This window comes from Tympanuchus pallidicinctus, unplaced genomic scaffold (genome assembly GCF_026119805.1).
Source record: "Tympanuchus pallidicinctus isolate F22 unplaced genomic scaffold, pur_lepc_1.0 scaffold11, whole genome shotgun sequence".
NCBI lineage: Eukaryota > Metazoa > Chordata > Aves > Galliformes > Phasianidae > Tympanuchus > Tympanuchus pallidicinctus.
The window spans coordinates 11090619-11117051 of record NW_026294627.1 but is presented as its reverse complement, the minus strand read 5'-3'; the positions used below and the strand labels follow the sequence as shown (position 1 = coordinate 11117051).

At 38.7% G+C, this 26433-nt stretch overlaps 1 protein-coding gene across 2 annotated transcripts in view; it reads left to right on the top strand.

The window, feature by feature from the left end:
* The window catches only part of TRPC6 (transient receptor potential cation channel subfamily C member 6), a 95361-nt gene that overhangs the window by 14113 nt on the left and 54815 nt on the right, over nt 1-26433 (top strand). The gene's annotated exons all lie outside the window — the stretch shown is intronic.

The window sequence follows — 26433 nt, the reverse complement described above, 5'->3', positions numbered from 1 at the left end:
GGTGGAATTTGAAGGTATAAAGAAAATGAGGGATATAGAAAATAAGAAGAGTGACTTTTATTACAACCTGTCTACAATCATCAGTCAACATAATTCTAAAAATTCAAGGTAAATTTCAGAATGCAACAAAGCCAGCTGAGAGGATGCATCTTCTTCACCATGGAACTTTAGTTTGCCCAGGCACTTAACTTTGCACAGTGGAGAATAGGGACGGGGAAAGTATTTACATGATATTTCTTGTGCACAGCATCTAGATAAATGATATATTGAGTAGGCTTCTTTCATATTCAAGAGATAACTTCTACAAGGGAGTGACTCACTGTTCTCAACTCTTCCACACTGTTACTCTAGAGAGTAGGTTTACCACTCGCAAAAGGATCATGGGAAGAAAAAACGTGTAGGTAAACAAAAATTGCAAGTAAAACACTGCAAATTTTTTTTTTTTTTTCTCATTTGGGATTATCACCTTGTAGATTTGGCAAAACAGAAAAAAAATAATCATTTTTCCAGTACAGAATATGTATGACTTCTTGTTTTCCATTTTTCCGGGTCCTGTGTAAAAGTGAAAGCTACATAAGTCTGGGATTTCTATTCACTTCAGAAGTTATTATTTTCATATTTGCTTTCATACTAGATTAGTTATAAAGTTAAAAATTCCCTTTTTTTCTCCCCCCAAATACGCTAGAAAAATCTCTTCTCAGAAATGTTCACCATTTATTCTTTGATCAGATTGTTTCAAATGTCTGAAATAAAAATATTTGGTTTTGCTTTGTTGAAGGCACCTGCAAATCATGAGTTACTCAGTTCAATATTAATTGCTTTTGCTTCTTCCCCCATAGCAGATTGTAGAGTGGAAGGTTTCAGCCCTCCTGTAGCACATGTGTGGCTTGTCTCCCAGAATACGGCAGAATTCAGAGCATATCTGTGCTTGTGCATGGCGAGGGTTCCCTGGGGAGACCAGCCCCAATGAGATGGTGGTGGCTGAAGCTACAGTTTGATCTCCTTTCATCACTAAAATGCAGTCAAATGCTCTGTGAAAAAGGCCACTTTAATTCTCATTTCTGCTGGATTAGTTTTACCGTAACAAATATCTGTCCATGCCAAAAACCTGACGTCTTAGGATCTTAATTCTGCTACTATACATGGAATTTCACATACAAAATGAATGATTCAAACTCTTATTCTGGTTTGAATAATCAAACTCTCTGCATGTTCATGTTAAGTGATCAAGGTTAATGTTTCTGTGTAACTAAAAGGTTTTCATTATACTATGATTGTTGTATAGAGTATGTTGCAAAAATAGAAATAGAAATTCTCTTGATGAAAACAAGAAGTGGGCGAGAAATATGTGCAGTGGGTGTTTGCTGTTGTGCTACAGCGGTAGTTCTCCAAAACCTGTGTGTTAATGTGTCAATTCAAATAAATTCAAATAAATGCCTCTCTAGGACATTCATTATATATACCTTTTTTCAGCTTAGAGAATTATTCAGTGGTAGGGTGCATGATTGGAATGTCCAAGACTGAGTTGCAGGACCTGTTTCAACTGAGGCAGAACAGAAATTTCAATCCATTGGTGACTGAGTTGGCTCAGCAGAAGCTTCTTTAAATTTTACTGATCTTCAGAAAATATTCAGCTGTTATGAAGTTACAGGAACTGTTAAAGGTATCAATTTACACCATTTATATCTCAAATTAGGTTTCCTTATCACACTTCAGGTCTGAGAAGGGCAAACAACCTTCCCACACTGGAATTTCTTGCATGACTTGCTTCCAGTTCTGTTTTTACAAAGGTTAGGATAGCAAGTAAATTCTTTACATGTAGAAGGGAACAGTAAACATGATTATTATTTCCTTACTATTACAAAGTAATTTTTAAAATAGCAGTAATTACAATGATTATAAGTAAATCAAATACATTGCCTTTTTTCCCCACATTTTTTGCTTCTTATGTAAGCATGCATTGAAATGATTTATTTCACAATAAATCTTTATCCTGAAGCTGTACTATACTGTTTTCATAGTAGAATTCTCTCTTTTTTTTTCTTTTTTTTTTTTTCAAAAACATAAAATGTTTCTTCAACCTACTTTGCAGCAGATGATGGGTAACATCTACAGAAATAACTGTTCTATCTTTGTTTTCACAGAATTCAGTTGCCGACTATTTCTCTGTTCTTTCTGTTGGATATCACTTTGTTTTTTAAATATATACTGCCTTGCTTCTTACTTTAATTAACTACATGTCGCATTTGCATAATAAAAATGAATACTTCCTGGCACACATGCAGTGAAGTGCTCGTTCAGTTCATCATATTGTTTTCTCTAATACCTGCATTGGTACTGTAAGTGGAAATAACGGGGATCACTGTAGCCAACATAATGTTACCTGTTGTTATGGATAGAGACTAAAGTATGCATGCCTCACTCATAAGAAGATGAAGGCAGAAAGATATTTATTGATGTAAAATAGATATAATATTGCAATTTGAACATGATGACAGCAAATTAACAAGATTTGAAATGCTCAGATATCCTTGACTGTTTGCTATACGGAGTGTGGGGGGTGGCGTAATGAATCCAAGATCAAACCTTAGCAAAGTTGGTATAGCTTAAAATAATAAATCACTTGTCAGCATTCTGTCAGCAAGGAGTCACCACGTGAATCCAAGTGAATCTCTTTGTAGGTGTAAATTAACCTCTGGAAGTGTCCCTACTCAAGGAGAGATTCTAGTGTGCAGCCAGCTGTGTGCAAGAATGACTTGCAAAGGGGTTCTTAGGCTGCTTACTGTTTATAAAGATGATTGACTCACAGTCATACAACTTTGTTTGGATCTATTGAACTAAGTGTCATCAGTTCTCTGAGCACCCAGTTTCAGACAATATGGTAATCATTAAATGTCTTCCATGAAACCTGTACTGTTATTAGTCCCATGGACAAGGTCTTTTGCACCTCACTGTATGTACTAGGTATTGGGCATAGTGACCAGGCTGGGTGGGGGGACAAGGAGTGCACTCTCACACGTTTGTAATTCATACTTTGCCATTTTGTTTTATTGTCAGTTCTGTGCTGTAGAATGTGAGGATTATTATACCACAGAACCTAACTTTTATGCATACTTTCCTTAAAACATGTCCAGACTGGGAAAAGCAATAAAAAGATACTAACAGCTGATATTAATAGTTTTACAAAAAATAAGATGAAAGTATCTGCTTTAGTTTGCTTACCTTTCGCAGCCTGTTTCTGACCAAGGAAGGAGGACAGGAAGGAGCAAGTAAAAATACTGGACTTGTCATGTTTTTCCTCTCACGGGCTTCTCTTTTTAGGGTATTTTATGTTAGTCTTACCATGCTTTTTGTAATTCTCTCTAGCTTTTCCCTTGGAGACAGTTTTTCTGGTTCTTTGACCTTTTTGCTGATATCATACCCCATTGCCTGGGACTACACAACTCTGTTTAAAGTTGTGGTGAAAATTTGCTCTGATTCATGCCAGAAGTAATTCACATCTTTAGGAGACAGGAAAAAGGAAAATGAGACAATCTTGTCATTGTCTGAATTCTGTACCTGTGTTTAACCCTGTGCTCTTATCTTCCCATGCACTTACTGAGCTGTGCAACGGTTGGGTTTAGACACATTCAAAAACTGGTATGAACTCATTACACTATACTCTTGTGATGTGTTTGTTTTCATTTCATTTATAAATACATATAAACTCATATTTGCATACATGCTCAAAGACATTCCCATCCCCTACCCTCCCCCTGTTCTGAAAATGCATGGAATAAATGGAATTAAAAGGAATTACTCAGTTTCATTAGGCAACAAAGGCAGTGAAAGCTCAGCAGTCCTCTTGGCATCACCAGCCAGTGCTTGAGTTCTTCTGTCAACATAGTGTCATTTCCCTTCTTATCTGCCAGAGAAGTCTGGGTCTAGATTTTTGCTACTTTTACATAGATGTGGACGGTGGGATAAAAATCGGGAGCTGCTTTTCCCTCCCTGTCACATAATCTAATTGAGGAGAATTACAGATGTTGAATGTTACGGCATTTGTTATGGTATGGCTAAGTGCCACGCTCCAGTATCTGGAAAACAATTGCAAGCATCAACAGAGCAGTTGAGTCAGAGTATGGTGTTTTCAAACAGAACTGAATACACAAATATTTACTGCTTCAGCTTATGTCCGCTATCTGGAAAGGGAACAAGACTTTCTAGCATTGCTAGCCAGGCAAGGGAAGGGATTGTCCTATTGCCTGACCTTGAGCACTGTGTGCAAGTTTGGGCTCACAGTATAAGTACATAAAGCTATCAGCATCCAAAGGAAGGCTACAAAGATGCTGAAGAGTCTAGAGGACCAGGTGTGTGAGGAATGGCTGAGGCCCCTTGGTTTGTTCAGTCTAGAGTGTGAGGGAGGCCTCATGGCGGCCTGCAGCTCCTCACAGGGAGTGGGAAATAAACATACGCTGATGAGATTGACAGCTGAAGTATAAGGGGTGCAGCATGTGAAAGTTTTAAGGCAAATGTACTGTACTACAGTAATGAGGATGCAATCCAGCAGAATGCTACAAAATCCAGTTTGACAGAAGCAGCAGTATGTTTAATAACATAAATGTTAAAAACAGAGTACCACAGTTGGCCATCTGTCTTGGCTGTTTTCTGCCTTGTCACAGGTGCTAGCCAGAGGAGACAAAAACCCTGGGCTGGAACTCAGACCTGCAGGGCTAGAGCAGCTTCTGCCTCTTTTTGGCACAGGGATTCCTTACAGACAAGACATAGCTTCATGCATGACTAGAAAAATGTGAAAGGGTTGTTAGTAATTTAAAAACATGAGAGTATTACAATATACTTATTTTTTGAAACACTGATCTGGGGTTTAAGACAGCTATTCAATTCAGAAAACACTTGAGGAGGTGATTTAGTCTTAAGTGTTTTAATGGAGCTAAATTATATTCTTAAGTGAAAACCACAAAGCTCTTATACTCAACATGCTTTAAATACAGATGAAGAAATGAAAATAATCCATTCTGGTATTTTAATAATTTTATGCTCCTGCAAACACATCTTTTTTCCTAGTTTCACATCTAAGTGAAAAAAACATAAATGGTAGATCCTGTTTGACAAACTTGATTTTGTTCTATGAAAGATGACCTGGTTAGTGGATTATGGTAAGGCTGTTGATGTGGTCTACCTGGACTTCAGTAAAGTCTTTAACACTGTCCCCCACAACATTCTTGTGGAAAAGCTGGCTGCCCATGGTTTGGATGGGCGTATGCTCTGCTGGGTGAAACACTGGCTGGATGGCCAGACCCAAAGAGTTGTGGTCAGTGGAATTAAATCCAGGTGGCTGCCAGTCACGAGCAGTGTCCCCCAGGGCTCAGTACTCGTGCCACTTCTATTTAACATCTTTATTATGGATCTTGATGAGGGGATTGAGTGCACCCTCATTTAGTTTGCAGATGACACCAAGTTGGCAGGGAGTGTTGATCTCTTCTTCTCTTCTCTTCTCTTCTCTTCTCTTCTCTTCTCTTCTCTTCTCTTCTCTTCTCTTCTCTTCTCTTCTCTTCTCTTCTCTTCTCTTCTCTTCTCTTCTCTTCTCTTCTCTTCTCTTCTCTTCTCTTCTCTTCTCTTCTCTTCTCTTCTCTGCTCTGCTCTCCTCTCCTCTCCTCTCCTCTCCTCTCCTCTCCTCTCCTCTCCTCTCCTCTCCTCTCCTCTCCTCTCCTCTCCTCTCCTCTCCTCTCCTCTCCTCTCCTCTCCTCTCCTCTCCTCTCCTCTCCTCTCCTCTCCTCTCCTCTCCTCTCCTCTCCTCTCCTCTCCTCTCCCCTCCCCTCCCCTCCCCTCCCCTCCCCTCCCCTCCCCTCCCCTCCCCTCCCCTCCCCTCCCCTCCCCTCCCCTCCCCTCCCCTCCCCTCCCCTCCCCCCTTCTTTTTTCTTGTATGTCTGTGGATTCTGAGGAGTTCAAGGTTTTAAATTGATTTGAGAATCTTAAATAATGTCCTCAATTTTTATTCTTGGCATTGAGGTGTGGTGGAATCAGTACAGGTTAAGGGCTGACCTGCTGGAAAGGAACTTTGAAATATATCTTGTTATAATCCACTTCTTACTTATACTTATTTCCATTTTCATTTATTGTCAAGATTCTCAATTTTTCCAGTCAGACAATTTGTTCTGAAATACTTAAAATTAATTTCCTGTTGCTTTTCAGTTATTTTATGAACAACAAAAAATGACAGATGATTGAAATAAATTTATGATTGAAAAAAATAAGATACATTTCAGTCTGATACACACTTAGCAGAAGAGTTGCAAGACAGTCTCTTAAAATGGAATTTCATGTAGGTACAGGTGATTTAAAACATTATAAAAGTAATAGAATATATATATATATATATATATATATTTTTTTTTTCCCCAGGACTAACAGAAACTTTCACTTTCTAAAGGCAATCTTTCAGTTTCTATTTCAGCTTTTAATAGGTCTATCAAATAGGGATGATATTTCATACCTAATGAATAATAGATGTGCTAGGCATGTTTTAATAAAAAACGCAGTGGAAGTGTACACAAAGTTTTCAAAAAATTGTTGAAGGAAAAACTTAAACAACTTGAAACGCATTGCAGGCTAGCACAAGACTATGTGAATACGAAGGACGATTGACTTAATTTATCAGAATTCAATAAAGTATTTGATATAATGCCGCATGACCAATTATTTGTTAAATTGAAAAAGATTGATGTAATTGAATGAAGTGGTTTAGTGGAAGGCAATTGCCCGCTGAGATTTTGTTACCAAGTGTCTAACATTTACAGTTTTTCTTGATGAATCTTTTTCTTGCCTAGGGAATAGTTATTCTTTTCCTCTCAGATGCATTACCTATGTGAAAATATTTTTGTACATCAGAAGTCTTCCCAGAACTGAGAATTAACGGTTTGGTTCCTTCGATCTTTTCTCAAGAGCTCTTTTCTTGAACTGTAAATGACTTATTGCCACATTTGCCCATGACGATTTGATCCTTTTGAAAAAAAGAAAAAAAAAGAAAAAAGTTCTTTGCAAAAAAAAATTACCTCTCACAGTTCCTGGTTCTTATGTTTCAGTGTTTTCAAAACATACTAATCAGTTTATTTCCTTGGTGGAAATGTTTGGCTACCTCTATAATGGTAAACAAAAACCAAACAGTTCCTGGCAATGTTCCTTGGTACTGGAACACAGTAATCTAAATTATTACCTTGCTCATGGTGCCATCAATCATAGAACAGCATGGGTTAAGAGGGACCTGCAGAGGTCATTTAAGCCAAACTCGTGCTCAATTGCAAGTCTAACAAGTGCAAGTTGTTCATATCACAAGAATCACAAGAATCACAAGGTTGGAAATGACCTATAAGATCATTCAGTCCAACCGTCTCCTCTTCACCATTTCCACCACAAGCACTAAACCATATCACGCAGCTCCTCATCCAGATGCCTCTTGAACACTGCCAGGGATGGTGACTCCATCACCTCCCTGGGCAACCATTCCAGTGCCTGACCACTCTCTGAGAGAAAAAGTTCTTCCTTATGTCCAACCTGAACCTCCTCTGATACAACTTGTGGCCATTACCCCGTGTGCTGCTCGTTGCCTGGGAGAAGAGGCCAGATCCCTCTTCACCACAACCTCCCTTCAGGAGGTTGTACAGTGCAATGAGGTCTCCCCTGAGCCTCCTCTTCTCCAGACTGAACAATCCCAGCTCCCTCAGCTGCTCCTTATAAGGTTTGTGCTCCAGACCCCTCACCAGTTTTGTTGCCCTTCTCTGAACACGCTCCAGGATCTCAACATCTTTCCTGTAGTGAGGGGCCCAAAACTGAACACAATACTTGAGGTGCGGCCTCATGAGTGCTGAGTACAGGGGGATGATCACCTCCCTGCTCCTGCTGGCCACACTATTTCTGATGCAGGCCAGGATGCCGTTGGCCCTCTTGGCCACCTGAGCACACTGTCGGCTCATGTTCAGCTGAGCATTCATGGCATTATTAGGATGAATTTGAATGTATGCCAGCAGTGATGATTGCACAGATTCTCTGTCCAGCCTATGGAACAGTGAGGAGTACTTTCTTTATACTAAATCTGAATTTCCTCTGAGACAACTTCTGCCTGTTGCATCTTGTCTTTTCAGTGTGCGTTTCTGAGGTGAATTTGGCTCATTTGTCTTCATATTCTTTCAGTAAGTTGTGTAGAAAGCGAGAAGATCTTCCCCTCAAGCTTCTCTTCTCCAGACTGACCAAGCCCACTTTCTTGGTTTTCATTTCCTGTGCTCTTACGTATCTGCAGTGTCTATTGGGCTTGTCTCAGGACATACCTGTCTTTTTGTCCTAAGGAGTCAATAATTGGATACAGCACTTCAGATGTGCTCAGTAGGGTCTCATCAGTGCCCAGCAGAGGGGAAGGATCACTTTACTTGAACTGTTGGTAGCATTTCTATTGATGCAGTGTGTACATGGTTGGTTGCCTTTGCCACAAAGACACACTGAAGACTTCTCTTCAGCTTGAGGATATCCAGATCTTTCATGAAAGCTGCTTTCTATCCCGTTTGTCCCCAGCCTGTGGCATGGGATTAATCCATCCCAGATGCAAGCCTTTACAATTTACAATTTGTCCAATTTGTTCAGCCTACCCTATGGTGTATCAGATAATCCCACCATTTCTGTATCATCCAGGGACTTGTCAGAGCTGTGCTCTGTCTCATAGTCCATGTCATACATTAAACGCTGTAGATGTCAGTATTATTCCCTGATGGTAACCAGCAGCAGGTGGATTTTGTGGTGCTTGTAGCTAACCCAAAAGTCCTGTCAGTTTTCTGCTCACTTAATCATGTCCGTGGCCACACTACATCATGGCAATTTATCTATGAGATTATATTGAAAGCCTTCCTAAAATTAATGTAATTGGCAGCCATTGCTCTCCCTTCAGTGCAGTGAGCCCATTATCTTGTCACAGAATGCAATCAAATTGATCAGCATGATTTGCCTGTAGTAAATTGATGTGACTATTGCCAGTCACTTTCTCCTTTATGTACTGGAAAAGCCTTTCAGAAGAATTTGCTGTCTAACTTTCCCAGGAGCTGAGTTTGGGTTCATTGACCTACAATTCCACATATCCTACTTCTAGGGAGCCCTGCTTTGAAAAATGGATATTATATATTCTTCCTTTTTGTCATCAAGAATCAGGAACCTTTCCTAGTTTCCAAAATGTTTCAAGGACAACAGAGGACAACCTTTTGATAGTATTAGCAAGCTCCCTCATCAACTTTGGATGCATCTGATCAATTTGATTTGTATATCTGATTGACTTAAATATTGCCCAGCTTAATCTTGTAACGTAGATAATGCCTTACTCTCCCAGACTCATAGCTAGCTTTGGGTTCTGAGAGGCTATATGACAAACCTTACTTGTAAAGGTGGAGGGAAAGAAAGTGCTCAGTACCTCACTTATTCATGTCCTTGGTCACTAGTTTCCCTGTCCCACTGAGTAACAGACTTGACTGCTCCATTTTGCCACCAGTATACTTATAAAATCCTTTCCTGTTGCCTTTCGCAGCCTTTGCTAATTTCACACTTACCTGAACTTTGGTTTGCTGGACTCAATCCCTGACTGGTTGAGTATTGTCTTTGTATTGCACTCAATCTCTTCTACTATCCCTTTGCTTCCTTTTTGCACCTGTGGTCAGCCAGGATGTTGTTATTTATCCATGCCTTCCTTTTGCCATACTTGCTCAATGTTCTCCACATCACAAAGGACTGCTTTCTTACTGTTGAAGAGGGTTAACCTGAGATCAGCCATCTTTCATTGTCTTATTTGTCCTTTTACTGGATCCTGCCAAGCAAGTCTTTGAACAAGCTCTAATCTTTGCTGTAATCATGCTGTTTGCTTTCTTATCTTCTCTCAGTGTATTAACTGTATAACCTCATAGTCCCTGCAGACAAGACTGTTGCTGACTTTTGTATCTTCAACTGATTCTTTGCTTGTGAGTAACAAGTTGGAAAGTTCCCTGGCACGCTTTTTCCCTAAACCATCTAGAGTTTCCCAAACAATTCCCCTCACAGTTTGGGAATTAAGTGTTGTTGGATATGTTCCCAGCAGTTGGTTTTCATGCACCCATTGTTCTCAGCAATGAGTTTACTGGAATTGAGTATAGCAGCTGTGGCTGTAGGCCCTTACATGCCAGTAGGCACAAATGACCTGAAGCATGACAGGGCATTTTTACTAGGTGTAGGCTAGGTGCTGAGGAGCCATCTCACAGGCCTAAAATGTAAACTATTGCGTAAAACTGTGAAATATTCTGTACCAGTTAGTGCCAATGGAAACAGCTCATCTCCTTGTTCTTAAAAAAAAACCAAATCCCAACTTTTTTTTAGCTCTAAGAATAGGAGCAAAACAGCACAAATGATAGAGATTTGTTTATGTGCATATCTACATGTTCCCTCTGATTGCCCTCACCTGGGAACGTTGCAAATACAGAGTCCTTTGCTTGGAACAGACAAGTCGTCTGTCTGATTCCTCAGTACCTCACTGCACTGGTTTTCCTTGCTCCAAAAGTTTTCTGTTGAGCCTCAGTTTGCTCAGTGCTGATTCCAGAAGAAAAGCCTGAAGAAAATGGTGGACACTCTTTAATTGTGTCTAAAGTGATCAGTGAATGCTTCCAAAGTCCTGCTTCCTAGATCATGGTATTCAGTCTATGCCTTTCCTATCCCTCCTGCCTCCATTAGTTTTATAGAAAAGAAACTCTTATATGAAGTTTGGAAGGAACCATTAATCTCCTGAGTTTATTCAGTGCTGAATTTTGAGTTAGGCTTAATAAAGACATCTCTTCTGACAGTTTCATTTAGCTGTGTGTTATAGCCACAACACAACCATTAAAAAATCGTCTCTGACAATACACTGAAAGGGAATGTACTTATAGTTGTATGATAGAAGTGTAAATATGTTCTTGAATCCTTCTAATAAAATCAAGGTGTTTCATAGCAACGAAAAAGAGAAATTGGCCTGAGAAATGCTTCGGAACTTAGTGTATGATTGTATTTTATTGAAAAGTTATTTGCAGTGTTCGATGTAGAATATTTGTGGGTTTTTTGTGTTTTTTTTTTTTTTTTTTTGTTTGTTTGTTGACTGCAGAGTCTCTGGTAGATACTGTACTTCTGTTAACTCCTGTATAATATACTTCTTAAGCAGTACAAAGTACTCTTCAGTATGTTTCTTATGAAAATTTTTGCATGTCACAACCCTGATTATTTTATTACTGTTGTGTGGTATAAATATTCCCCTTGTTAAAAACAAGTATAACTGAAAATATTCTGATAGGGGATATCCAGACAGGTCACAGCTAACATCTGCAAATTTTAACAGAAGCAAGACTCATCAGTCTAAAGTTAGTTGATCCTACATAAATACAGGTGTGTCTTGGGGAGCCCTTTGAAAGCACCAAATTAAGTCAACTAAAACATAGAAGTTCCCCAGATCATTTAATCTGAAAAGTAAAGGATTTACAGCTATAACTATAACCAGAGAACTGTTGCAGTGAAAGTCATCAGCTTCCTTAATCAATGGCTTCCAATGTCACTACCAAAATTCGGACCAGTAACAGAAGCATAAAAGATGGAAAACATAGAACATAAATTGAAGCCTTTTCTCAAGAAAGTAAGTGAAGATAAATTCAAAAATAACAGTTTGTAATAACTAATAAGAGCTATAGAGCAGGCAAACAGTATTTTATGGAAGATCATAACGTTGTACCTCCAATGCAAGATTATATTCTTCTTGCACTCCTTTCAGAATTGTATCAAAGATAAAGAGGATGATCTCTATGATGAGGCTCATACATGGCTTTCATAGAATCATGGAGTGGGTTGGAAGGGCCCTCAAAGATCGTCAAGTTCCAATTCCCCTGCCACAGGCGGGGTTGCCTGCTGCTCGATCAGGTATGAGATCAGATTGCCCAGAGACCCATCCAAACTGGCCTTTAACACTTCCAGGGATGGGGCATCCACAGCCTCCCTGGGCAACCTGTTCTAGTACTTCTCCATTCTCTCGGTGAGAAACTTCCACCTGAAGTCTAACCTAAATCTCCCTTCCTTTAGTTTAAAACCATTCCTTCTTGTTCTATCACTATCAAGCTGTGTAAAAAGCTTATTTCTCTCATGTTTGTAAACTTATTTTAAATGTTGGAAGGCTGCAAGAATGTCTCCTTACAACCTCATTTCCAGGCTGAACAAGCCCAGCTCCCTCAGCCTGCCTTTGCAGGGGAGGTGCTCCAGCCCTTTGATCATCTTCATGACCCTCCTCTTGATATTCTCCAAAAGCTCTGCATCTTTCCTGTGTTGGGTGCCCCAGAGTTGGATGCAGTATTCTAGCTGGAGCTTCACAAGGGGCAGAGTTGAGGGGGAAAATCATCTCCCTGTCCCTGCTGGCTACCCCTCTTCTGATGGAACCCAGGATACCATTGGCCTTCCAGGTGCAAGCACACACTGCTGGCTCATATTCATTTTTTTATCAGCCAGGACTCCTAAGTCCTTCTCAGCAGGGCTACTCTCAAGCAGTTCTTCTCCCAGTTTGTATACATATCTGGGATTTCTTCGACTCAAGTCGAAACCTTTCATATTGCCATACTGTTTTATTCCTTTACTCTTCTTGATCTCATATGCCAGGTGCAGTGAGTTGCTGGAAACAGGTAAAATAACCAGATGTCTCTGGTATGCTGGGTTCTAAAGAGAAGGTTGGTATGCAAGTGCTTGCAATACAATTACATCATTAAGAAGATGCAGATTCCTCCCTCCTTTTGTCGAAAATAGGAGTTGAAGTAATTATTTTATGCTCAGAAAAAGACTTGTTATGTAAATTTGTAGAGAAAAAGAATGGCAGGTGCTTTCTGCTGCATGCTTCGTTGTTCTGGCTCTGCCACTGTCCAGACTGAGCACTCTTCTGTAGCATGCTATGTTTGCCTCCCAGCCAGCACAATCATTTTCTCTCTCTGGAAGCCTAAAGATGTTGGAGTAAAATTGCATTGTGTTTTTCTGGATCTTGTTCTGATGTGGAGCTGGTATCTCCATGGGATGAATATCTTGGAAGCTGGAAGAGCTCTTAGGCTGTGTGTATGCTAAAAAATGAAGTGTGCAACCAAAGTGGATTGGCTCTGAACAACCCATGAGCATTTATTAAAATTTCAATTATCAAAACAGAATGACAGCATGCTGACTACCTAACTGAAATTTTCTATGGCCTAGGTTAACTCTTAAGCACAAAATGGGAATATTTGGGAGTGTTAGTTGCTGAGTCCAAATACATGCCTGTGTCTATGATAACACATAAGCCATACAGACTGAGGACCACTACCCAGGAACATTCCCTGGTATTTACTCATTTATTAGTACAGAAAACCTAAGAATTCTTTTAACATAAGCCCTGTGTGTCATATGCTGTCTAGACACTTAAAAAAACATAGTACCTTTGTGATCAACAGGATTGCAAGGGAGACTTGAAAATAGAAATTTTGTTTTGATACCCAGTACCTATTAATTGTGTTTGCAGGTGTTTTGTGAAACTTCTGGGAACTTGCAGAAAGTTGAAAAAGGCACACTGGGTCCTGAAGAAAAAACGTGGAGAGAACAGATGTCCAAGAATAACCCTAATAAAGCTCCCGTGTTTCCAAAACAAATAATAAACCTTTCATATCCCAGGAAACAGGTCTAGCTGAATGACATTTTTTTTTTTTCCTCCATGTATTTCCAAAGACAAGCAATGAAACAGAACAAAGAGAAGGGAAGAATGCTCTGGTGTTACTGATGCATTTGAAAGGGAGACAAAAAAGCCTGAGGTCTCAAAGTCATTATGAGTGTATAATGTTCTTTGTTCTTTCTACAAGAAGTATTAGATACATTTTTTCCCAGTCTTCTTGAATTTTCTTTTAATCAATCCAGATTTACATTTATTAGGAAAAAGCTAACAATTTGATTTTTTCTGTACATGCTGTTTGTAATGCAAAAATATAAGTATTACTTTAAAATTAATGTTAATTTGTAACCTAGTAAAAAGAAGGCGTGACTGCACTAGTGTGTATGTGAAACATCTACAGTCTGTAAACAAGAGGGAATTTGAGAAATGGAAAATTGAAATACTTGGAAGAAGTTGAAACTTCAGTTAACAATGGTTTGTCTAGATAGAGTTCTTAAATTATATGTTAAGAAACATTATAGAAAATTAAACAGAAAGTGAGGAAGGCTTCATCCAAGAAGAAGCGCACAACAATTTAATCCCATTTGATGGGCCTTATCAAGGTCCTTTGGGTCTTTAAAATCCTCCTATGTAATTAATTTGCAGTCTTTTATCTGAAGCAGTGGAGTAAATGGAAAAATATTGTGATAATAAGAAAAAAACAACGCTTGGAAAATGTTCTTCTATATGAAATAAAAACAAGACTGTAAGGAAGGGAATTTTTTGATGGGGTCAAAATTCTGTAATCAGTATAAGGCATCACCTCTATGTCTTAATTATAATTGAGTGATGATAGAAGGAAAAAGGATCATATGCCTTTAATCACTGAGTTGTTAGCTAAAGTCGTCTTTGAAGTCACGGAGATTTTTCTGTTATTCATGCAGTAGAAACAGACACATCAAAATTCCTGGGCAGACACATTAATGGAAATAAAAAACAACACTGCAGCATCTGTGTAATCTTTGCCCGCAGGCATGCATTCATTCTGTTGAGTTTCTGAGCTGACCCAGTGCAAAGTTCCTGCTGCAGAGCTGAGCAATCACAATTAACGTTGAGTCTAAACCCTCAGCCTCCCAGCTGGGTTTGTAACCCAGCCACTGCACCATGCCAATGACAGCCACAAGCTAAGAGCATATACAGCATCTGCAGGCCAACCTCACATCAGCGTGGAAAGGACAAAACCACCCAGGAGTTCACTGTGGGAGAATAAGCCATCTATCTTGAGCATAAGAACTGTCTGATTTTGTAAACCACAACCAAAAGAAAAAGCATTGTCATAGTTATAGCTGATAGACCTGCAGAATTACAATGAGAATGCCAATTAATTTCTTATGAATACTGAGGAAGAGGCTGACAGTAATTTTGAAGTTAAATACTTGGAATTCCATGAAATGTAACATATTTAGCAAGACAAGGATCTTTCCTTCATTTTTTGATAGATTTGAATTTGTTATACAGATATTAAACATTTGATTGCAATTACACTCATTCTTATGCCAGCATAAAGCATTCTGTACTGGACATATTTGTTCAAATCCAGCCTTCTGTTACATCAGCTACTTACGGGAAAAATGATTCTTGAACAACTTTCTGACTAGACTTATGTCCTTTATACTTTTCTGCTTAAACTATTATTCTAAGTCAATCAAAAATATCTATGAACAAAAGAAAAAAAAAGTATGAGAGTATTTCATAAACTATTTGAAAACCTTTACTACGGGGCTTGGAAAAGGGTGTTAGGTGGCTTCTCATGTTGGTGGTGATAGAACAGTGATGGAATGTGATTATCGTATTGCTTCAAAAGATGTACAAAGTAATTGTTTCATTGAAAAAGTTTGTTCTCCTGCTAATTTGCATTAGTAATCTTTTTTTATCTTTTGCTTCAGGAATTCACTTTGAATTTATATGTTGTCTTTGTCTCCTCAGAAATCTAGTGAAATATATGCCAGGGAGGTGTTTTAAACCCATAAAACTGTTAAAGCTTGAATTCAGTACTGAAGTCAACCACTCATCTCTACTATAAAGGCAACATGTAGGATTTTTCTAAATTTATGCAAATGAATTTGTTTTGCATAGTGCAGCAAAGCAGAACGCATCTCTCTTGAGAGCTGTGATTTTGATAATTGCAAATCATACAGTGAATTCAATGGACTGAGCATCAAAACTTTCATTATCTTTGATGGAGTAAGAGTTTTTTGTCTTCATTTTGATGTTCTAATACAAAGTGCTAACTAAAGTAAGGTGACTGCTTATTTTGATAGCGATTCATCTCTTCCAAATAGAAGAGATCTCATCACAACACTTTTCAGTCCCTTTTTGACCATTAAAGGTCCAGAGCAGCTCCCACATGAGTCAGTAACACTTGGATCTGATCCAAAGAGATGTTTGGCTTTAACTAGCTTCTGCTGACATGGTACAAATGCAACTGCCTGGGGAATTTTCACAGCACTATTTGACCTTTTGCCAGAGCTTAGACCGAATGTCAGAAAACTATGTACTTAAGAGGGCATTTGTTCACATATAAACCTTTGGGATTCACGCTTTTAATCCGATTTCGCATACAACTTCAAGCATAGTTTTCAGTATCTTCCTTCATAAATGGATGTACAATTTCAAAAATGAATATTGAGATTTCAGAGGCAATTTTCCTGTATTCAGAGTGATTTAAGAACATTAGCAAGATAAAGTTTGTAGATAAAAAAGGGGTCTTTTTTGCACCAATTAATATGGACTGGAGTAGGAGCATGAAAAAGTCTGTAATCATTTAAGGTAACTTTAGTGGTGTAGATCTGATATCTGCATCTCAGCTAGGCATGCTTAGCTAATTTTATAACTGATGGAGGTAAATAAACTCTTTTAGTGTGCAATGCAATTTAAACACTTACTTAGGACATCAAACCTTACTGTGAAAGGGCATATTTGTGTCCATCAACTGGTGAAGGTTTGGGGTGCTTAGCACAGTGTCTGCATTGTGTATATCTATATTTAGTCAGATCAATCTCATCTGATTGTGTCACACAAAAGGGGTATGATTAGACATTATTTCATTTACCAAGTCAGCTCTGGTGTCAACATGAGTATATCTTCAGTCTTCAGTCCATTAAAAGCCAGATTATTTTCTCTGTGCTGATGTTTTTTGTTTTGTTTTCTTTTGTTAAGAAAACTACATCATACTAACATACATTGTATTTCTTATCAATGGATATTTTGTGCATCAAAATCAAAAAGTTATTGCCCAGTGTCTGGACTTCAGTGTAGGGGAAAATTGGCCTTCTATAAACTGAGCTGCAAATTGAGCTGCTTACTTGAGAAACAGACTGTAGGATATTATCATGGGAAAGCCTTTCAAAATGAAACCCATGGAAAGGTGAGATGATGGACGATCCTATAAAACCTCTATTTCCATATGCATTCTTTCTTAGTGTTGCAGCAAAATGAAGCAGAGTATTGGGGCACATCTAGAGAACCCTGTGACAGCTGGGATAGCTGGTGGAAGTGTTCAATTGCCAGTTTGTCTTCTTTAAAAAAATGTTCTCATGACAGATGGTGATCATAGAGATATAGATCAAGATTCCCCTGCAAGCTTTTCCGTGATGCTTCCTGGGTGTCTGCTGAGCAGTCAGCAGAGGAAGAATTAGGAGGCTTTACATGCTGCATAGATAAATAATGCATGAAGGGAAAATATTTCTCATGAAATGAGGGAAATTTATTTAGTTATATGTAGTATTTTCAAAAAACTTTTATTGTGTCATTGCATTCAGTGCATATGGAACCAATACAAGTTTTTATTCTGGAAAGGATTTATGCACACAAAGTTGAAACTGAGTGCAGCTGCTTTATGCAAAGAGCCATGGTTCCCCATCAGAAAGGTGATTTCAGAAACTATATTAATAAAGGAAGTAGAACACGAAAAAGGTTGTTTTACATAATATAAGAGACTTATTACTTCTTTGCCAAGTACAGCACTTGGTATGTGCTTTTTTTCTCTTGGCAAAACAGGCACTTTAGGAACATTGGACATTAATACCTTCTGACATTGTGTTCTACACAGAGCTGCCCTAGACACAGCAATGCCCACTGCCACATGAGCCACAAGGGATTACATGTTTTGCCTTATTTATTTATTTCACAATATTAATTATTCAGTCTGTAGTAGCGTTGCTTTTGCAAAGCCTGAAGAAAGACGTGCTGTTCCGCAGGGGTCTGGCGACACACTGTTTTCTGAAGTGAAAGCAGATAAAAATCAATTGGTGCCTCTCAGCGTGCCTGACATGGAGCGTGAGATGCTAACACAAGACTTATTTTTCCTTTTAAGGCACAAAAATGGCAATTTGGAAACCAGCTTCTGACTTTGAAGATGGGAATTTTAATGGTCCTTTTGACCCCAAGAAAACCATTTAAGGCTTTTTTAGACTTTGCACTTCTAGGCTTGCAGAGAATCCCAAAGTAGTGTTCTGGTTTTGCTCCTTACCTGCAGTCACTCAAACCCTTCAGTTCCTCACTGGTGAACTTCAGAAAAATAAACTGCTTCATCCTTTATCTTCACTTTCTTTGATCCCATCTGAAGTGTGTTTACAATGGGATTTTTTTTCATTTAGTGTCTGCAGATTTTGAATTTGAGTTACTGCTATTACAAGGGAAGCAGCATCATCTTAGCTTGTTACTGTTTTGAAACATAATTAGCTGACAGAAACATAATTAGCTGACAGATATAAATGATATAAATGAATAATGACAGATATAAACCCAAATGAATTATGGACATCCAGGTCAGTTCCAGCTAGTGATATTTGCAAGTTTCTTTCCTACTTATTTACCTCCTTATTTTGCTAAAGGACTAACTCATCTGGAAGGTCAGCCTGTGGGTTTTCAGTGCTTTTGTGGAAGTGCCAGTAGTTCTAAGAAGCTTTGCCTGCGTACAAGGTAACATGTAACATGGGAATCTAACAAAACATGTTCAGACTGTTTCCTATGCATTATAAATGTCACCCATGATTTCTTGGGAAAATAATTTTTTGTTATTTGCTATTTTCTCTGCTATTTTGTGCTACACAGAGTCCCAGAATGGCGTTGATCCAGCTGTGAGTGGAGCTGGCGCATTTCTATTATGCGAGAGGGAGGACAGAAGTTTCAGAAGGGGCTGTATGTTCACTCATTTTATTACATTCTGTTCACACAGAGGGATTGCTGCTTATCCTTTCATTACTCTAAAGAAGCACATTTAGACTACTTCCCAAAGATTTCCAGAAACAGAGACTGTAGAAGATAATTTTTTTCTTTGTAACGGAATCTGGTTGGTTGTACAGCATGAGAATTCACAGCACTTGGAGTGTGGAGATGTTAGGAGTTCAGGCAGGGTAATTTCTCTGGCATTTAAGTCCAGAAAAATGTTTTGTAGGGCACAAGAATTCTTAAAGTAGCACAAGAAACATAAAGTCTGAACAGAGTAGGCCATGATGTTTTTATTTCTATTTTTTTTTCTTTGTTGAAAAATGCTGATTCGGTGATGCAAAAGAAGAATGCAGACATGCAGCCAGAAAGGGCTAGACAGTGTTCTCCCCTGCAATGTGCATGACCCAAATTCAAGCTTTCTTTGATTCTGATGCATTTTAGTTTTGCAGAGAAACATCCAAGACCTTATAGTGCTTCAGGAAACTGAGTTTGTATTCTTGAATAATTTCCTGACCTGAGGTCCTGGTTGTTAACTTTTCACAGAATTTTCTCATGCTCTCCCCTATTTAGAGAACATTTTCCCCCTTTGACTTAACTTGTCATTTTTTAAGTGCCTTAAATAATCCAGGTGCCAGCATGAGAAGCTTGTTTATAAATCAGATTTCTGACATTATTTTCCTTCTTGTCAACAGTGCTTCCTGATACAGCTGTGGAATGATAACACAACCCCTTTAGGTCATCCAACTGATTTTTTTTTGTGGGCCATTTTGACAAGTCCTACTCAGAGGAATCAGGCTTCATTCAACATTTTTTTGTTTGTTTGTTTTTGTTTTCCCCCTAAGGAAGAGCCTCTAATCAAGACTTAAGTTGTTTCAGTTGTATATATTTTTATTATTTGCTATTGTTTATTTTGATAATTTACTTTACATTTTAACTAATTTAGAAATAATTTCTTCACTTATTTTAATGTTTTCCTCTTCCTTTTGAATTTTAATTTTTTTTTGAATTTTAATTGAAATATGATAATTCAAAATTTAAAAATTACAACCCATGGGCAGCAGAAATGTAAGGAGATATGTAGCCTCTGTCTTGGGATTGTTTTTCTTCTCTGTTATGTTTGGAGTGCACTTAACATCCTTTCAGCAAGTTCATTATTGCTATTTTCAGTCTGTCTTCATAGCTCTGGCAATTGCATTAAGCAACATTTTCAACACAGGTCCAGCATACACGTAACTCTGAAGAGTTAGGCCATGGTAGACTTTGTTATGAATGATGATGCAGAGAAAGGACATGTACTGTGCAAGGCTTGTTTTCAGCCTGTTGCAGTTAAAGTTGACACAGAAAATAAGCATAATTTCCTTACTAATGACCTGTCATTGAATGAAATAAACTCAAAATGAAAAAAATTGAAGTCTCTGGCCTGAAGTTCAGGTTTATAGGATTCGTGGTTAGAGACTGATGTAAAAAAGATGCATAGAAAGCAGGAACAAATAGTACAACTTGTTCATGAAGGCCTGAGAGCAATGTCCCTTTTGTATACATTTTGTATTTGTGATTAATTTTCCAGCGTTGTGCTGTTCTCCATACAAATATATCAATCAGGAGAAAGATAAAAATCATTAAGTTTTTTTTGAGGAATACTGAGCATTCATTTATATATGTCTATAACATTCACAATTTCAAGTGTATTTCATCTTTTCCTTTTCTTTGGTCTTGAACTTTTTTTTATGTTTGATTCTTTAACTGCTATTGGAAAATTTATCAGAATGGATAATAAAAGTCTCTTCTGCATGCTTCTTCTCAGACTCTCATAATGCCTGTTCTATATGTTTTCCCAGTCCTCTTTTCCATAATCACTTTGAGAAACAAAAAATGCAATATCCCAAAGCATGCAGACCCTATGAAAAGAGCTGTGTTTATAGAATCACAGAATTCTTTGAGTTGGAAGTGACCCTTAAAGCTCATCTAATCCAACTCTTCTGCAATGAACAGGGACGCCTACAGCTCAGCCAGTTTGCTCAGAGCCCTGCCCAGCCTGACCTGGAGTGCCTCCAAGGATGGGGCATCCGCCACATCTCTGGGCAACCTGTTCTGGTGCCTCACCAACCTTACTGTAAAAAGCTTCTTCTTTATATCTATATATCTGGTCTGGTATTAAATGTGGAGGTTGGTGGCCCTGTGTGTGACAGGGGGGTTGGAGATTCATGGTCTTTGAAGTCTCTTCCAACCCTGTGATTCTGTGATTCTGTGTGAAGAGTTGAAGAGTTTGTCTCCTTCCTTCTTATAGCTCCCCTTTAGATGCTGAGGGCTGCAATCAGATCTCCCCAGAGGCCTCTCTTCTCCAGGCTGAACAGCCCCAGCCTTCTCATTCTGGCCTCATAGGAATGGTGTTCCATCCCTTGGATCATTTCTATGGCCCTCCTCTGGTCTGCACCACACAGCTCAGCATTATCTTCAGACTTGATGAGGGCACACTTGATCCCATGGTTGATGTCATTGATTAAGGTGTTAAAGAGCACTGGTCCCAGTACTGACCCCTGAAGGACACTGCTTGTCACTTGATCACTACCTAGAGATTGAGCCGCCACTCTGTGAGTGCAATCTTGCAATCAGTTCCTCGTCCATTGAACAGTCCACCTATCAAATCTGTATCTTTCTAATTTGGAGAGAAGGGTGTTATAGGGGACCATGTCAAAGGCCTTACTGAAGTTCAGATCAATGACATCAATGGCTCTTTCCTTGTTCTCTGACAGTCACACCATCATAGAAAGCGACAAGGTTTATTTGTCAGGCAGGAACTGCCCGTGGTGAAGTCATGCTTGTTTTCCCACATCCCTTCTTTCACATGCATCCGAATAGCTTCCAGCATGATCTGTTCCAGGATCTTCCGCAGCACTGAGGTGATGCTGACATGCTGGTAGTTCCCTGGATCATCCTTTCTACCCTTCTTAAAAATGGGTGCTATATCATCTTTTTTCCAGTCACCAGGGACTTCACCTGACTACCATGACTTTTCAGATATTGGGAGTAGCTTAGTAATTTTATCAGCCAATTTCCTTAGCACTCTGGAATGCATCTCATTCAGACCCATATGAATATTCATATTCCTCAGATATCTGCAAACCTGATCTTTGCATGCAGTAGAAGGGGCAATGCTCCCCCAGTTCCATCCTTCCGAACTATCTAGCCGAGGGCTGTTTGTGGAACAGTCAGCAGTGAAGGCAAAAGCGTTGTTGAATACCTCAGCCATCTCCTTGTCTGTTGTTACCAACCTGCCTATGTTGCTCGCTAGGGAGGATACTTCCTTCTGGGCTTTCCACTCTTGGCTGATGTACCTGATATGCCTTTCTTATCCTTTACACCTCTTGCCAAGTTCAGTTCCATTTGGGCCTTGGCCTTCATGACCCCATGTCTGCACAGCCTAGCAGTATCCCTATACTCCTTCCAGGTTACCTGTTCCTGCTTGCACTGCCTGTGCATTTTCTTCTTGCTCTCCAGTTTGACCAGTGGATACTCATTCAGCCATGCTGGTCTCTTGCTTTCCTTTCCTGCCTTTTTATACCTGGGAATGGAGAGCTCTTGTGCCCTAAGAAAAGCTTCCTTAAAAATCTGCCCTCTCTGCTCTGCCCCCTTAGGACAGTTTCCCAGGGGCTTTTTTGTTGACCAACTCCCTGAAGAGCTGGAAGTTGGCTTTCCTGAAATTAAGTCTCCCGATTTTACTCTTTGCTTGTCCAGTAGCCCTCAAGAGTTTGAACTACAGTCATTGCATGGAGACTATAGCCCAGATGGTCTCCAATCCTGATGTCACCAACCAGTTTGCTTGCCCCGATGAGCAATGTCTCGAGCAGTGCATCCTCCCTGGTGGGACAGTCTGTTACCTTGCTTAGGGAATCATCTTTGATACATTCCAGGAGCCTCCTGCATTGCCTGCAACTCACTGTGCTACTTTTCCAACAGATGGGTGGTTCAACCTCAGGGTGGTTGAAGTCCCCCAGCAGGACAAGAGCCTGCCATCTTGATGATCCACATTATTCATCCATCTTGCTCACCTTGTTCATCCACCTTATTTTTCACTTCTGTTGGTGTTGGGAATTGCACATTTTTAAGGAGGCACAAAATGTGCTTAGGTAAGAAATTTATCTATTCTGAAACTAAGGGTACCATTACATGAATCTATTCACTGTTTTGGATAGCTGAATGAATTTTTGTACACTGAACTTGGCCCAGATGCTTCATATCACTATTACTTATTTATAGGTAAAATGTGAAGTGTTTTTAGAACACTTTAAAAGAAAAAGCTCATTCTTTGCTTACATGAGTTCTTTATTTAGGTCACATAAAAGGAAGGAAATGGCAATTTTATACAATATACATGAAATGCGGGTATGTGGTTCTGGCCCTGTTTCCAAAGATACGACTCCAGATTCAAGCTGCAGTGGCATTTGTAGCAAAGCAAGAAGAGGGTAACAGTTACACCAAAAGCTAGCTTCTTTTAACTAAGCTTATGTGGATTACTTTTACTACTTCCACAAATGAAGTCACTCTTGTATATGGAGATACCAGTCCTCTCCATATAATGGTTTTCTTTATTACTGAAACATAACAGGCTGTCTACTGTCCATTGATTTTTTAGTGTAAGGAAGTTAAACCAATGGAAGCCATAGCTCTGTGCTCAGCACATAGGGTTCTCTGGCTTTTGCTCCAGCCAGGAGGATGGGGCTGGACCTGTGTTGCTCTTCTTCTTAAGGGAAGGTTTCTAAATATTGAAGCCCCTGTTTCATTAAAGCTTTGGTGAGCATCATTACGTTACTTCATCTCAGTCTCTTATATTGATATGATGCAAGGTGATGGTCTTCACCAGGAGAGGTTCAGATTGGATATTAGGAAATGTTTCTTCTTAGAGTGCTGAAGTATTGGAACAGGCTACTCAGGGAGGTGGTGAAATCACCACCCCTGGAGGTCTTCAAGAACCATGTGAATGTAAAAGTGAGTGACACTGACATGATTCAGTGGGCATGGTGGGAATGGGTTGACAGTTGGACTTGATGATCTTATTGGTCTTTTCCAACCTTAATGATTATATGATTCTGTGATTATTTGCTCATTTGTGCATTTTTTTTCACCCTAACAGGCCCAAAGCATAAGTTCACATCCTTATTCCTGGGAGTTTGAAACTCATGTAAATTTTAGGTGAATTTATTATTTCTGTTTTGAGACAGATTTTTACTGTGCTACTGAATGAAATCTCCAGAAGCAGAACAGAGCTGAAGATACACAAGAATGGTTCAATCATTCTCAGTTTATCCTTGTCATAACATGTACATAACATGTAGCATGTACACGACGTGGAGTACATCATAAAGTATGTTCTTGGTGAAAGCTAAACTTTAGAAGATCCTAAAAGGGAACTATCATCTTCTTGGAAAGTTCAGGCACAAAAAAGCAGGAAAATTGAATGTTTTACAAGGAAAAGGAGCAGATGTATTTTATTTTATTTTTTTATAAATGTAACTAGTTCTGAGGAATATTTAATTACTTAAGATGATTAGTAAGCCTGATAAAAACTAATGACTGTGGTTCGTTTTTACCTCTTTTTACTCTGCACAGAAGATAATAATTATCTGGGCTAACTTTAGTATTATTACTCATGTTATTATGTAAAAAACAGGTTTTTTGTGCAAGAAGATTAATTCCTTTAGTGGATTTAGCACAACCTTCTATAAAATCAATGAATGTCTGTTCCTTCTATGTTACTCCCAGTTCCTATATTTCATGGCTATCTTTCATTCTGTTTCTGGTTTATTCAAAAGGAAAGAATGTGAAAAAGTAATTCTATGGTACTACATATATTATGTATAATTATAGTATTACAATTTGGTAAAGTATTTTTGTATGAGAACTCTGAGGTTTATGTGGTTTGAGGAATTGGAAAACCCCTGAAAATGATTTATCCATCAATGGCCAAAGGACTTTGAAAACAAAACAACAAGCCTGGTTAATTTTCTAAAGTCCTTTTTAAGTACCATAAAAATGTTGCATCAGTTAAGTGATATTCACTGGAGTATTTATACTTTCTAAAATCATTTGACAAGATTCTTTGCTGGAGATTGTAAACTGAAGTGGTGTCAAGTGAAAGATGAAGTAGGATACTGGCTAATTCCCAGGAACCAAAGAACAACCATAGATGGATCGTTGCATAATGGGAAGGGACTAAGAATGGAGTAATCCAGCAGCCTATTCATGCGAGAAGAGAAATTTATTATACTGCTGGCTTCTTGTCTTGTAGGTGAAAGACAGCCGGAAGAGCAGTAATACCACGGAAAGGAGAGGCAAATAGTCTCCAGCATCCTGAAAAAAAATCGTACCATATGTTCTGGGAATGCAAACATATCCTCTATATTCTAAGAATCAGAAACTGAAATGGTTGCTGATCTTGGTTTTTTTTTGTAAACCAAAAATTCAGTCTGGTTTGGATTATCCTCTCATTTTGGATAAATCCTCTACATTTCATTTTTATATTTAAAAGAGATTTTGAACCCGGATTACCTGGAAAGGTAGTTGTCTATCTGCCAGAATTTGGTGCACCTTCTTGCATTTTGTGTATCCTCTTCCCTGTACATATTCCACATGGAAGATCAAATGAGGCTGTCCTTGCAGTATGTTCTAACCCAGCTGTTTGTTATCAACATCCATCTTTTAAGCTCAGACTCTGTAAAGCGCAGCCAATTTCTGTCCGAGAATGCTTTTATTTTACAGATAGCAAACAGACAACCCAGAGGATTGGGAAGAATTATTGCATTATCTTTCATTTTCTATTCCAGTATTTAAATTTTATTGTATATGATTATTTCCGGGCATTTTATAAATATCTGCTGGCAAGTTTTCAGTACAGAGATAGTAGGCGACTGTTCTCTCTAAAGAGGGTTAATTTAAAAATTAATGAAGGAGAAGTTAAGAAGGTCCTTGGGGAGAAGCATTTCAAAAATGAGGTTAGTGATCACATATGTCAGTAAGCTGAGTTTTGTTCATTAGAAAAATCAAAGCAAATGGATACAAATGATGATAAAAGGTAAAGGTACCATCAAACTAAAGAGGAGCAATGTTAGCAAAAGTGTGAAGTTCCTTTGCTTTTAAAATATTTTCTTGAATGTGCCAGCTTTACAAGCTGTAGCAGAATTAATCTTAAAATGACAAATTCCACTGTTATCAGAAGACTGGTACCCCAGGACATTTCTTCATATCTGAGGCAAAACTTAAATACATTTTTCCCTGGCACTGCTTTAATTTTCTGTTCTTTCACCTTTCCATTTTTTGTTGATGATATTCAGCAAGGACTGTTTCTTGTCCCTCTGTGCAGTCTCCCCCAAATCTGCTTATTCTAGCAAGCAAACAGAAATACTACATGAAATGCTGTTACTAAAGGCTGGTAAGTAAAGTTTGTCCATCATTTCCCAAATTTGCTACCTGTAGTGTCCAGCTATGGTCATCTACTGTCATGTACCCTGCACTGGCATTTTGCTGGAGCTCATAGTTGC